Here is a 13,285-nt window from a genome sequence, read left to right as displayed (position 1 = left end):
GTACATGTTTAAAATTATTTTTATTTTGGTTTTTTGTTTTGTTTTACCTGTACCTTATTATTCAACGGTACAGTACATCAAAAACCCCTTTCCTTCCCAGGACGCCCTTTTGGTATGCTCCGCTCCTCCCCCCCCATCCTTCTTCTCGGCGATGGTACGTTCTGTTGGTAGAAGGTCAAATGACTCCGCATGTCTGACAGCGTGTGCTACTGTGTACATTCCTGACATTCTCCGCGAATGACAAAGACAACGTTTTGAACGCCGATGATGTTTGGTCCACGGTCATTTCACGTCGCTCCGAAAGTAAGTACAATACTCGTATCCACCGCCACTCTTCGCTGTTTCCCAAACCTCTCCCTGGCTCGTGTGGTCATCACCGGTTTCCTTATAAAGATTTCATGTTTCTAAAGTGTTGTGTTCCCGTGCAGCCGGCCGGCCCGAATGATCGTAATTAACTGGATGTTTATGTCGCCAGGTGAAATGTAGTTGCACTACTGCCCTTTTAAAGGAAAGGGAACTTATTTCCTTTATGTGCTGTCTTACTATTTATTATAATGTGATCTTGAACACGGCATAAAGGTTTAGGGTGTAAATACAACAAAAAGTAAACTTCCTTTTAGCCCTTGTAGCAATAATATTGAGACATTTATTCACGGTATATTCACCTAAAATGAAGGACAATAAAACCTAAATATACATTTTCTCTGATATTGGTTTCTTTGGTATAGTACACTAAAAATGTTCATATGGGTCAATGTGACCGGCTTAGTTAGACCTTGTTATCCAATTTATCAACATCTATTTAGTGCAACTACTACAATCACCTTCTTACTATCTATCTATCTATCTATCTATCTATCTATCTATCTATAAATTTGACATTTCAATACCATGTATGGTGGGGTGTTTTCAAATTAAAAAATAATTCCATCCATTTTCTGTACCGCTTATCCTCACTAATTCTGAAAAAAAAAAATTAATGTATAAAATATTATTTTTCTTTAAAATGAGACAATTTGACCAGCAACATACTAGGAGGGTTAAAAACGCAACATAGTAAATATAAACATTATTAGGTTTAAAAAAAAAAAAATTGTATACAAATTCTGAGTCTTATGAAAGGGAAGGAAAATTGGATAACTGTATACAGTGTAAGTAAAAAACAAAAACCGTAAGCAATTTTGAGATGGTGATTCTTTTTTTTTCAAAATTAACTGCATGTTTCTCCATTTTCATTTCACTGTTTTTGTATTGTTTTGTATTTTTCTTATATTTTTTTTACATTTTTCAAAGTATTCATATCCCTGATCTTAACACTAACACTAACACCATTCTAAATGATCCTAGCAACTTGAAACATGAGCTATGGTATTGTATCCTGTGAAATATAGATTTAGAACATTGGCTATGCCTATATTGAAAAAGGGTGAGCTATTTTAGTAAAATATTTTCAATAGGAATCTTTAACACGGTTTAGTCTTCTGCCACTTTCTGGTGTCATTTCCAGCCAAAGGCTACTTGTTCGACCATTACAGATTACAGTTTGGTCAGGATCAGACTTTTTTATTTATTTATTTTTTTTTTTACCTTTTTAATCTAACTGCATATAGCAATCAACATGAGTTTATGTGGGAGTGTAGAAACTTGACTCCTCAGCAGCTGGAAAGCTCTGAGGAAGGGAAATTTAATAAACTGAGTCATCAGGGTCTGCCCCAAAGTCCCTCATGGAGTTGCTAAGCCTATTTATTACACTATTACATAATGCAATCATGTATAGACCCAAAAGGTGTACACTGAGCCGCCTCATGGGGAAGATGGGGGAGGGTGGGCTGCTATATTGTCTCCTTAATCGCTTGTTGCACATCCCAATAAAAAATCAAGACCTGGTCTGCATGATCAAGTTGCTGAGCAGAGATCAGACCAGGGTTGTTGCCCACTCACAATGTCTTTCTAATTTATGACTACGCGGTAGGTCATTGTGCAACTTTGACTGACAATATGGGTGGGAGATGCATCCCTTCATCCATACAATTAAAAACCCCACTTTTAATGAATGTGGGACATTGTGTAAAATGTAAATCAAAACTTTTACCTTAAATGCTGAAAGGTACATACAGGTTTTGGAGCAACATATGCTGCAATCTTTTTCAGGGACATCCCTGTTTATTTCAGCAAGCCAATGCCAAGCCACATTCTGCATGTGTTACAACAGCATGCCTTCGAAGTAAAAGAGTGTGAGTAGTAGACTGGCCGACCGGCAGTCCAGACCTGCATCCCATTGAGTTTGTGTGGCGCATTATGAAGTGCAAAATACGACCTCACAGACCCCGAACTGTTGAGCGACTGAAGTTGTACATCAAGCAAGAATGGGAAAGAATTTCACCAACAAAGTTTCAACAATTAGTGTCTTCAGTTCCTAAACACTTGTTAAGTGTTGTTAAAAGGAAAGGTGATGTAACACGGTGGTGTCCCAACTTTTTTGGAATGTACTGCAGGCATCAAATTTAAATTGAGTGAATATTTGGAAATGAAACAAAGTTTATCAGTTTGAATGGTAAATATCTTGTCTTGGTAGTGTATTCAATTGCATATAGGTTGAAAAGTATTTGCAGTTTTTTTTTCTTTTTTTTTTTTTTTTTTTACAAAAACTCCGTCATTTAAATTGAGGTTTGTCTTTTGTACTAAAAATCCCACTTCACTAATAGAAAACTGAGTTTCTTTTTTCTTTATCCTTGAGGGATTTGCTTAACTTGCATCAACTTCCACAGAAATAATAAAAACTTTTTCTCTTTACAGATAATGTGGGGGGAAAAAAGGGCTTCCTTTAGGAAAATGTCCTTTTGGTCAAAACATGTATGTAAACGTGATCCTTTCTAAATTAACATAATAAATTGGACGGTCAAACTCCTTGGCTCAATGTGGGCAGTTGTTTTGCAATCGCTAGCTGCCTTCTGATTGGATTAGTATTCAGAGGACTATGATTAGAGCTGGACGTTTTTAGTCTTTCTAACAGTAACAGAGTGAAGGAGTGCATGTAAAAAAAAAAAAGAGCAATTATACCCATGTATTATTGGTAAAGTACTAGTGTCCCATGTTGCTACACTGAGCCAGTAGTGTATGGACACATTTATTAACATATTAAACTGTCGCAGTAAGTGTTCCACATTGTCAACGAGATTAACAAGTCGCTATGGGAGAACATAAATATACTAAAAGTAGCCAGTTACCAGCGTGGCTACTTACCTTGATCACCAACAATGCTATTGTGTGATGGATCACTAACTCTTGTTGTGACCAGCTCAAACTGCTTGACCGCCTTTCTCTATTTATCTACAGCCAGTAATCTTTGGTTTTAAATTTAAATCTTTTAATCAGCCACCAGAATATTGAGTATAAACAGTTGTCAGCATTACATTTATCTTTGCAGCAATCAATCACTGCACGCACACACATACACACACACAGGTGACTTGTTTCCAGGCAGAGCTGTTTTTTTTTCACAAAGTATACCTTTTGAAGAAATTTAAGTGTTGCATAATTTCATACCCTTAAATGATGTCGAACAAATTGGTTTAACATTGAATTAAGGTTGTTTCACCTCTCGGAAAGGGTCGAACATTGCTCGTGATCAAGAGTAGTCACCAAGGAAATTATTTGGTTTAGAAGTAGTTCAGTTCTATGTAATCGTGTGGCCTAATGTGGGAATATTAAACCCTCTGGGTGATTAATTGGTCTTCTTTGTGCTTTGTCTAGAAGACGTGTTGTGTATTTCATATCTATATACGTCAATCTGTGGTCCATAGGGTCTGAGGGACCTAACCAAACTGGTTAATAATAACTAACTGCACAGCCTTGTTCAAACCTCAAGCTCATTACATGGAGGCTTTTAGATCTAAATGAACTACATATTAATGAAAAAAAAATATAAAAATCATGGGTTTTTGTATTTCGTTAAAAATTTTTTTCGTTTTTAGATGAAATGTTTTGCATTTGAAGGTTGTACATTATTAAGAAAACGTTAGAGAGAGCAGACTTCGATGCTTCGGACACGTCCAGAGGAGAGACAGTGATTATATTGGTAGAAGGGTGATGAGGATGGAGTTACCAGGCAAGAGAGCTTGAGATGACTAAAGAGAAGGTTAATGGATGTAGTGAGGGAAGACATGAGGGCAGTTGGTGTTCGAGAGGAGGATGCAGGAGATGGGCTCACATGGAAAGGGATGACATGCTATGGCGACCCCTAACGGGACAAGCCGAAAGAAAAAGAAGTAGTAGTATTCAAAAGAGCAAACCAGTGATGTAATCATTGTCCTACAATCAATACAAAGTTGTTTTTCTTTTTCAAATGTTTCCCAAAATCTAACGGGGCGAGGCGACCAATAGATATTCAGTTGCGTCGTGCAGTGTTTGTACAGTAAACTAATTTGACTGCGATTTTGCGTTCCGATTCTGCGACACAATGCAAAATCACAGATGTTAACAGCAACCCAAAATGGCAGGTGATATCAAATGATCTTTCAAAAGGAAAATTGGAAACAAAACAGAAAAATGAGAGGACATGCTGGCCCAATTATGGTGTGCACTGCTATGCTTGTTGGCCAACAGAGAAATACTGTATGACTCTAGTCGCCGGGGATATCCATTTTTTCCTTGACTCTTGTGACATGTTGTTTGTGGCTCAGTAAAATAAAATAGGTGGCACAAATTTCTAATTTACTGAAATTAAATATCATTTTTTTATGGTCAGGGTCAGATCAGCTCATCTTCAACTTCTTGGGCTGTGGTGGTGGGATTTATTAACCTGTATTGTTATGTGATTCCGGGAATCCAGCTGTAAATAAAAGTTACCGCTTTCAGGAACTGCATCCTTCCATTATACCTTAAGGTGTTAACTTGGGATGTCGGTGAAGATTTAGCAGGAATTCCGGAACATTCTGTTTTGATCGTTAATGTGCACAGTGTTTAGGTGATCACCACAGGGGCCCATGTACATTTTGCGTTGTTTTCAGAGGTGTGTGTGTAGTCAGACAGTGAAGTGATTATCTCCAGGCTTCTCTTGTGTACTCATACCCAGTGGAATGATTGGTTTTCTTGCCTTTTTCCGGTTTTCACTGCTTTATCTTGTCTCCTTCACTGTTATGCTGTTGTCTAGTGATCATGATCGCAAAAGAGACTTAAGAAGGATAGGTATCCTTAGCTGTCCTCTAAAATACTGAACAGGTGAAGGGGGTAAAAGTGGCAGTTGGAGCTTTATAGTGTTGTGAAGCAAGCTTGTGTATTGGCGTTACCTACGTACAGTACAGTAAACGTAGCCATGGAACTAGTTGGAGGATTACTGAGGATTTGCCACACTAAGCCCCAGGAACCCAGTCCAGTGACCCTCTTCGTGTCCCCTCCCCCTCCTTTGAGCACAACAACAAACTGCCCTTCTCTTCTCTCTCCTCCTATTTTGATCCATGTTGAACAGGAGTCAGACCAGGATCTAATTTTCCAACAGATAAATAATACTTAAAGTCCCTGTAAAGTGAAAATTGTCAGCAAAAACTGCCTTTTGTAGTGTGCTGAAAATTACAGTACATTTTCAAGTTAACCATTATTTAAACACAGCTCCTTCAAATACTAAACATCCTCTTATCCTTTTAACTATTTGTACATGTGTTAATACAGTAGTATACAATATGTATAACAAATTAAAACATCAAACACGTAAACAAAAACACTACTTGTGTAATAGTTGGATCAAGCAGGGTTTGATAGGTCATTCCTACACACCACTCTGCAGTCAGGACCGATTGACCGAGTTATCACTCATTGATGCAGCACGTCAAATCACACATTACTGGTAACATTGTTAGCTAACGCTAGCCAGTGCTAACTGCATTGCTTTTTATTTTTTTATTATTATTTTTGTGTGTGGCTTTGATGTAATAGCGTGTCGACCTCTGCTTCAAAGTGTTGTGGGGGTGGTTATGTTAATTGAAACTGTTCCATCACAGGGGTCGGACATGCAAACATCTCCTGCACAGACACATTTTCAGAAATAGGTAGCTAACAGAAAATTTAGTGTCATTTCATACTTGATGGATGAGCAGGCACTCCTGAGACGCAACTATTTGTATACAAACAATAAAAGTCACTTTTCCATAATGTGTCTTCTTTAAAGGTGATAAGGCAAAGAGTTTAGGATGTTTTAGGATTTTGGAGTGGCCAGTGGTCTTGTATATCCCACTAGAATAGAGCTGCCCCGGTACTGAACAGCAGAAGAATCACATCACCACATTCGGAACCAAAACAAGAGCATGTTCTCCCTGTGCCTGTGTGGGTTTTCTCCGGGCACTCCGGTTTCCTCCCGCATCCCAAAAACATGCATGGTAGGTTAATTGAAGACTCTAAATTGCCTATAGGTGTGAATGTTAGTGCGAATGGTTGTTTGTTTGTGTTCCCCTGTGATTGGCTGGCAACCAGTTCAGGGTGTACCCAGCCTCCTGCCCGATGCTAGCTGGGAGAGGCTCCAGCACTCCTGGGACCTTTGTGAGGATAAGCGGCTCAGAAAATGGATGGATGGATGATTATCACCCTTTGTTTATTTTATTTTTTTTACATCATTATTTATTTATTACAATGATTACACATTGATACCTTCCTCCAATATTTCTCTTGTCATTGCTTTTTAAAAAGCGTCTTTGTTTACATGTATGGAGAATGAATGTGGCAAACGAGTTACCGTGGTCAGCTAAAAAGACGTGTTTGTTGTTTTGTTTTTTGTTTTTTTATTCACTGTACCTTTTAGCCAAATCCAGCCTGGAGTTCCTATTATTCATGCTAATGAGGGATTTGCATCTTCTGGCGTAGCCTCTGTACTTTTTATTCATGAAATCTTCCTCAAACAGTAGATTGTGAAAGCTTCCCTTCAGCCCTCTTTGAGGTTGTTGCTGATGTCACTTTTTAGGACCTGTTTTCTTGATCTACTCGTTTTGTGTGGTTTCTCTCTTCTAAGATGTGTATCAAATCCAGATGCAAGTACATAAAATATGTGGTTTGTGGCACTTATTTTACTTAACTCACCTATCAACTAATTGGGGTATAGGATCTATTAGCTGTCACTATTTGCAGAAATACAGGGGGGGGGGAAACATAGTCACTGAGCTGTCAAGTAACTAAGGGCAGCTACTGTACATGTCCCTCCACAATTTGAGCGATCATGAAACATCAAAAGAGTCCCTCTGGTGAAGTGTATTAGAAAACAGGAGAGGGCCTTTGGTAATTGTTTTCATTTATTTTTTTTACATTTTGTTCTCACTTTAGGACTGCTTGAAAGCTGACTCCAAGCAAGGGAAATGCATTTTTTTTTTTGGCACTCCTTGGGCATTTGCTTCAGTCAGCCTATTACTGTGCCAAAGAAGACCCAGCAGAAAAAAGTCCCCATTCCTCTTGTGTATGTCTTTTAACATGACGTGACAGTGTCCCAGCTCCCCTGTATACCTTTCCATGAGCAATTCTACACTACTGAAAGCTGTGGGTTCATTCTCCCACAACCTGCATCATCAAATGCAGGCTCCGTGCACACAGAAAAAAGAGAGAAAAGAGTTTGAGATGAGTTATTAGCGCTCAAACAGGCTATTTTGAGTTAGAAGAGAATTGTACTACCGAGTACTTGAACTCACAAGGCAATGAATTCATGCTCACCTGAAAGAAGTCCATATTTCATACATTAAACAATGGAAGAAAAACATACCCATTTAGAAACTTTTGGATTATCTGTAAATCAATGTTTAAGTCCGATATGATGCCTGAACAATTCTGCATATCCATCTATCAAACAGGCATAGTTCAGCATAAAAACATCATTTCTAAATATGGATGGAAAATAATTTCTGTATTTTGTGAGGCCATGACAATTAAAACCTAAAGTAAAGTGATAAAATAAAAATGTTTTGAGTGCAAAGACGATCAAGAGGATAAATTAGTTTTTCAGTTTTTAGTTGTTTTTTCCCCCCTAGTATGTTGGGCCAGAGAGGGGAGTGTTTTCATCTCCGACGAACACACCCGACATTAAAATTCATCAACAGTTTAAGATCCCAATTTATAAGATTTATTTTCAATCTGGTTTCCTTTTAAAGTGATTGTGGTAAATTGAAGAAACCTGACATTTCCCCCCCTGTATGTTAAATAACTTGAACACTGCAATACCATCTTTTTATTAACCATTTGTATTCACTTAGGGGAAAAAAAAAAGCCAAATCACTCTGCTCTTAATACTGTAGGTTACATCTGCAGTCCGGCTTCACAAACACAACTAAACTTTAACAAATCAGAAGCAGAGCACGTTTCAATAATAATACAAATACTTCAGTCATTAGTCAACTGTGGTAAACAGTTGCTCCACACTTCTTTTTCATTCTCAAATGTTTTTCTGTGGTCTCATTTTTGGACATAAAGATAAGATGCAAATGAAAGAAAAAGGTGGGTTTGTTTTTTATTGATGATAAAATAATAATTGTGTTTTACTGTTTACTGTTACTGTTGTCATTGATGTTTTATTGTTGGCAATAAGTGTTTTGAAGTCATCTCTGAAATTATGCAATATTTTTTAAATAGCATAATTGTGGTTAAAGCAACAACATTTTATGTACATTCCATTAAATTTAAAGGGCTCTTTTCCAAAAACACCATAAATCCATGACTGGCGACCAGTACAGGTTGTATTCTTATCTGGGATAGGCTCCTGCTCACTTGCGACCCTATTATATTATGAACATTTTTGTTACTATATTACGTTGCACTATATACAGTTTGTGTTTCTTGTTAAGGGTGCACTTTCGCAGCTTCTACAAACTCATAACATGCTCGTGATAACTGGAAAAAAAATGCATGAAATGGAACCGGTGAAAGGAGAACGTAGTGAGATAATATTATGACAAGCTAAACGTCAAGTCTAAGGTGCGGTATTTGGAGCAAATTGAAGAACTGAAAGAACTTGACCAATGTCAACATACCTCACTGCTGGAATCCATCTCCCACCTGAATGCCGAATATTTTTATTTTTTTTATTTTCTTACAAAGATGGTTGTCATTTATCAGTGAAATGGAAATACAGTTTAAACTGGTATATTGCGGCTTGACACTACATAGACACGTGAGAATAGTCTGTACACAAAGGAATGGCATTGAAAGTTGTTTCGGAAAAGAGTTCTTCATTTCTATCTTGAGCTGGTTATCATCCACAGCATTACTTAGGTATTGAGGCCATTCCCCAAGTAAGCATTAATTTATTAATTCCTGCATGATCCAACAGATCTACATTCTTGCCTTTAACTACATCCAGTCAAGTTGGGATGAATATATTAATGGGATAAATATATTTAAAGTAAAAAATACATCAGCCAATAAATTAACCAATAAATAATGAAGGTGAGTCAAGATTTTGCAGAAAAGGACATGCGTGATGATGACGATGACGATTGTGATGATAATGCTGATGATCTATCATTAATCCTTTATGATTTTTAGGAAGAATCTGTAAAGAAGCTGAAGCAGATTGGCATTTGGACTCTGAGGATGATCATGTTTGTCTGAATTGTGCTTCAGACTTTTATTATTATTATTATTTTTTTTATGGCAGTTTGATATTTGATAAATACTGAATCCAAAGGAATCCTGCAATCCAAGACTCGTGATCTTATTGATACCTCGACATATTTTATGCAGTAATTGTAGATAAGATGCCATGTAAAAGTTACCCATCTATCAAATGTAAATATCAATGGCTGAGGGTGTTTAGTCTATGCCCAGTGACCATTCCAAAAATGGCCTTGCATTTCCTTCCGGGCTAAAATGACCCCCATTACTGCAGAAGCAGTCACTGATGGTGTAGTGGTACACTCGCCTGACTTTTGGTGCAGGCAGCGTGGGTTCAGTGGAACTCAGTGACGGTGTGAATGTGAGTGCGAATGGTTGTCCGTGTCTATATGTGCCCTGCGACTGACTGGCGACCAGTTTAGGGTGTAGTCCACCTTTCGCCCGAAGTCAGCTGGGATAGGCTCCAGCGTCCCGCGACCCTAACCAGGATAAGCGGTGTTGAAAATGGATGGATGGATGGATGGATACTGCAGAAGCAGTTAGCAATCAGGCTTTGCGTGTGCCATCAGACATAGCCAAGGAAATTAATAGTAGAGAAAAAGGAGATGAGAGACTGAAGTCAGACGTAAACAATAGGTAGGTGCTGACAAAGGATAGACCACAAGGCCACTAGTGGAGAGCAGATGAGTCATTTTACTGCAGCGCTGCACAGATTGAAATACCACTGCAGTTGCTGAATGGGCACATCATTTTTGGCTAGATTGAAAAGACACGTTATTTAGTAATGGTATTTCTTTACATTTATTTATTTACATTTATTTATTATATTTATTTACATATTAGAGGCACATTTATATTTAACGAGCAAACTAAACAGTTTTCTCCGGGTACTCTGGTTTCCTCCCACATCTCAAAAACATACGTGGTAGAATGATTGAAGACTCTAAATTGCCCGAAGGTGTGAAAGTGAGTGTGAATGGTTGTTTGTTTATATCTGCCCTACGATTGGCTGGTGACCAGTTCACAGTGTACCTCTTCACCTCTCTCCGGAAGATTGCTGGGATAGCCTCCAGCATGCCTACGACCCTAGTGAGGATAAGCGGTACAGAAAATGAATGGATGGATGGATCCTTTTAAAGTGCTTTGTGCTCATCTTGTTTTGTAGTACAGTGACTGTCCTTTGTGACAAGCTTAGCTTTAAAATCCCCCCTCAGCTATACCTACCATTGCTTTTTTGGGTAATTTTTCAGAAACAAAAAATGTATGGCTTTACCACCATGGATGCAAACAGAAAAGGAATACTCCTTCTACAGTGGATACGGAATATTTACAGACCCCCTTAAATTTTTCACTCTTTGTTATATTGTAGGTGGCACGGTAGCCGACTGGTTAGAGCGTCAGCCTCACAGTTCTGAGGACCGGGGTTCAATCCCCGGCCCCGCCTGTGTGGAGTTTGCATGTTCTCCCCGTGCCTGTGTGGGTTTTCTCTGGGCACTCCGGTTTCCTCCCACATCCCAAAAAACATGCATGAATTGGAGACTATAAATTGCCCGTAGGTGTGAATGTGAGTGCGAATGGTTGTTTGTTTGTATGTGCCCTGCGATTGGCTGGCAACCAGTTGAGGGTGTACCCCGCCTCCTGCCCAATGATATCTGGGATAGGCTCCAGCACGCCCACGACCCTAGTGAGGAGAAGCGGCTCAGAAAATGGATGGATGTTATATTGCAGCTATTTGTTAAAATTATTTAAGTTAATTTTTTTCCCCTCATTAATGTACACACAGCACCCCATATTGAATTGAATTGTTGAATTTTTGCTGATTTATTAAAAAAGAAAAACTGAAATATCACACAGCCATAAGTATTCAGACCCTTTGCTGTGACACTCATATATTTAACTCTGGTGCTGTCCATTTCTTTTGATCATCCTTGAGATGGTTCTTAACTTGTGTCTACACCTTCATTGGAGTCCAGCTGTGTTTTATTATACTGATTGGACTTGATTAGGAAAGCCACACGCCTGTCTATATAGGACCCTATAGCTCACAGTGCATGTCAGAGCAAATGACAATCATGAGGTCAAAGGAACTCCCTGAAGAGCTCAGAGACAGAATTGTGGCAAGGCCCAGATCTTGCCAAGGTTACAAAAAAAAATTCTGCTGTACTTAAGGTTCCTAAGAGCACAGTGGCCTCCATAATCCTTAAATGGAAGACATTTGGGATGATCAGAGCCCTTCCGAGAGCTGGCCATCTGGTCAAACTGAGCAAGTGGGGAGAAGAACCTTGGTGAGAGAGGTAAAGAAGAACCCAAAGATCACTGTAGCTGAGCTCCAGAGATGCAGTCGGGAGATGGGAGAAAGTTCTAGAAAGTCAACCATGACTGCAAGAGAGTCTCCAATTCATGCATGTTTTTGGGATGTGGGAGGAAACCAGAGCGAGCGGAGAAAACCCACGCAGGCACGGGGAGAACATGCAAACTCCACACAGGCGGGGCCGGGGATTGAACCCCAGTCCTCAGAACTGTGAGGCTGATGCTCTATCCAGTCGTCCACCGTGCCGCCCCAACAGTGAAACATGGTGGTGGCAGCATCATGCTGTAGGTGTGTTTTTCAGCTGCAGGGACAGGACGACTAGTTGCAATTGAAGGAAAGATGAATGCGGCCAAGTACAGGAATATCCTGGACGAAAACCTTCTCCAAAGTGCTCAGGAACTCCGACTGGGCTGAAGGTTCACCTTCAAACAAGACGATGACTCTAAGCACACAGCTAAAATAGTGGCTTCAGAATAACTCCGTGACTGTTCTTGAATGGCCCTGACTTAAACCCAATTGAGCATCTATGGAAAGACCTGAAAATGGCTGCCCACCAACGTTCACCATCCAACTTGACAGAACTGGAGAGGATCTGCAAGGAGTAATGCCAGATCATCCCCAAATCCAGGTGTGAAAAACTTGTTGCATCATTCCCAAAAAGACTCATGGCTGTATTAGCTGAAAAGGGTGCTTTTCCTAAATACTAAGGAAAGGGTCTGAATACTTATGGCTGTGTGATATTTCTGTTTTTCTTTTTTCATAAATCTGCAAAAATTTCAACAATTCCCTTTTTTTCCCTGTCAATATGAGGTGCTGTGTGTACATTAATGTAGAAAAAAAAAAGAACTAAAATGAATTTAGCAAATGGCTGCAATATAAAAAAAGTGAAAAATTTAAGGGCGTCTGAATACTTTCCGTACCCACTGTATCTCCAGATAGTACTCCAGGTATACCAACTTTCCTTGCTTTGTACTGTTTGCTCGGCCAGGCAATCCGACCCCTGATCAAGAACTCCTCTTCTACAGCTCACAGTTTTGATCACTCCCAGCAAACAACTCAGGAGATATCTGTTTTCCTTGTTTGTCATTCACAAACTCAGTGGCTGTGAAAAAAATATCAAAAACTTTGCTGCAATGAAGACAATAGAATATATTTGCTGAGTCTGTGTGTGTTTGCACTCTTGTCATATTATTAGCACCTGCTACGCTCATCTTATTCTGATGTGAAATCACTCAGTCAGCCTTCAGTTTAAATCTGCCTTCAATTTAAATCTGCCTTGTGTTAGGCCTGAGCACACCACCTCTGCGTCATTGAAGCGAGCAGAAGCTACCTACTGTCCCTCCTCTCTCTGTCGGAATGGTTTACCTCAATCCATTAAATGCTTGGATGCTGATG

The 13,285-nt window shown here is 39.2% G+C and overlaps 1 protein-coding gene across 1 annotated transcript in view; it reads left to right on the top strand.

Annotated features, from left to right (window-relative positions):
• Positions 1 to 151: 151 nt before the first annotated feature.
• The window catches only part of oxr1a (oxidation resistance 1a), a 182,522-nt gene continuing 169,388 nt past the window's right edge, over positions 152 to 13,285 (top strand). Inside the window, exon 1 of the mRNA XM_061777063.1 lies at positions 152 to 303. The gene's annotated coding sequence lies outside the window, so the exon portion shown is untranslated. The remainder of the gene's footprint in view (positions 304 to 13,285) is intronic.

Source organism: Phyllopteryx taeniolatus, chromosome 6, assembly GCF_024500385.1.
Source record: "Phyllopteryx taeniolatus isolate TA_2022b chromosome 6, UOR_Ptae_1.2, whole genome shotgun sequence".
Classification (NCBI taxonomy): Eukaryota; Metazoa; Chordata; class Actinopteri; order Syngnathiformes; family Syngnathidae; genus Phyllopteryx; species Phyllopteryx taeniolatus.
This window is presented reverse-complemented; position numbering and strand designations above follow the sequence as displayed.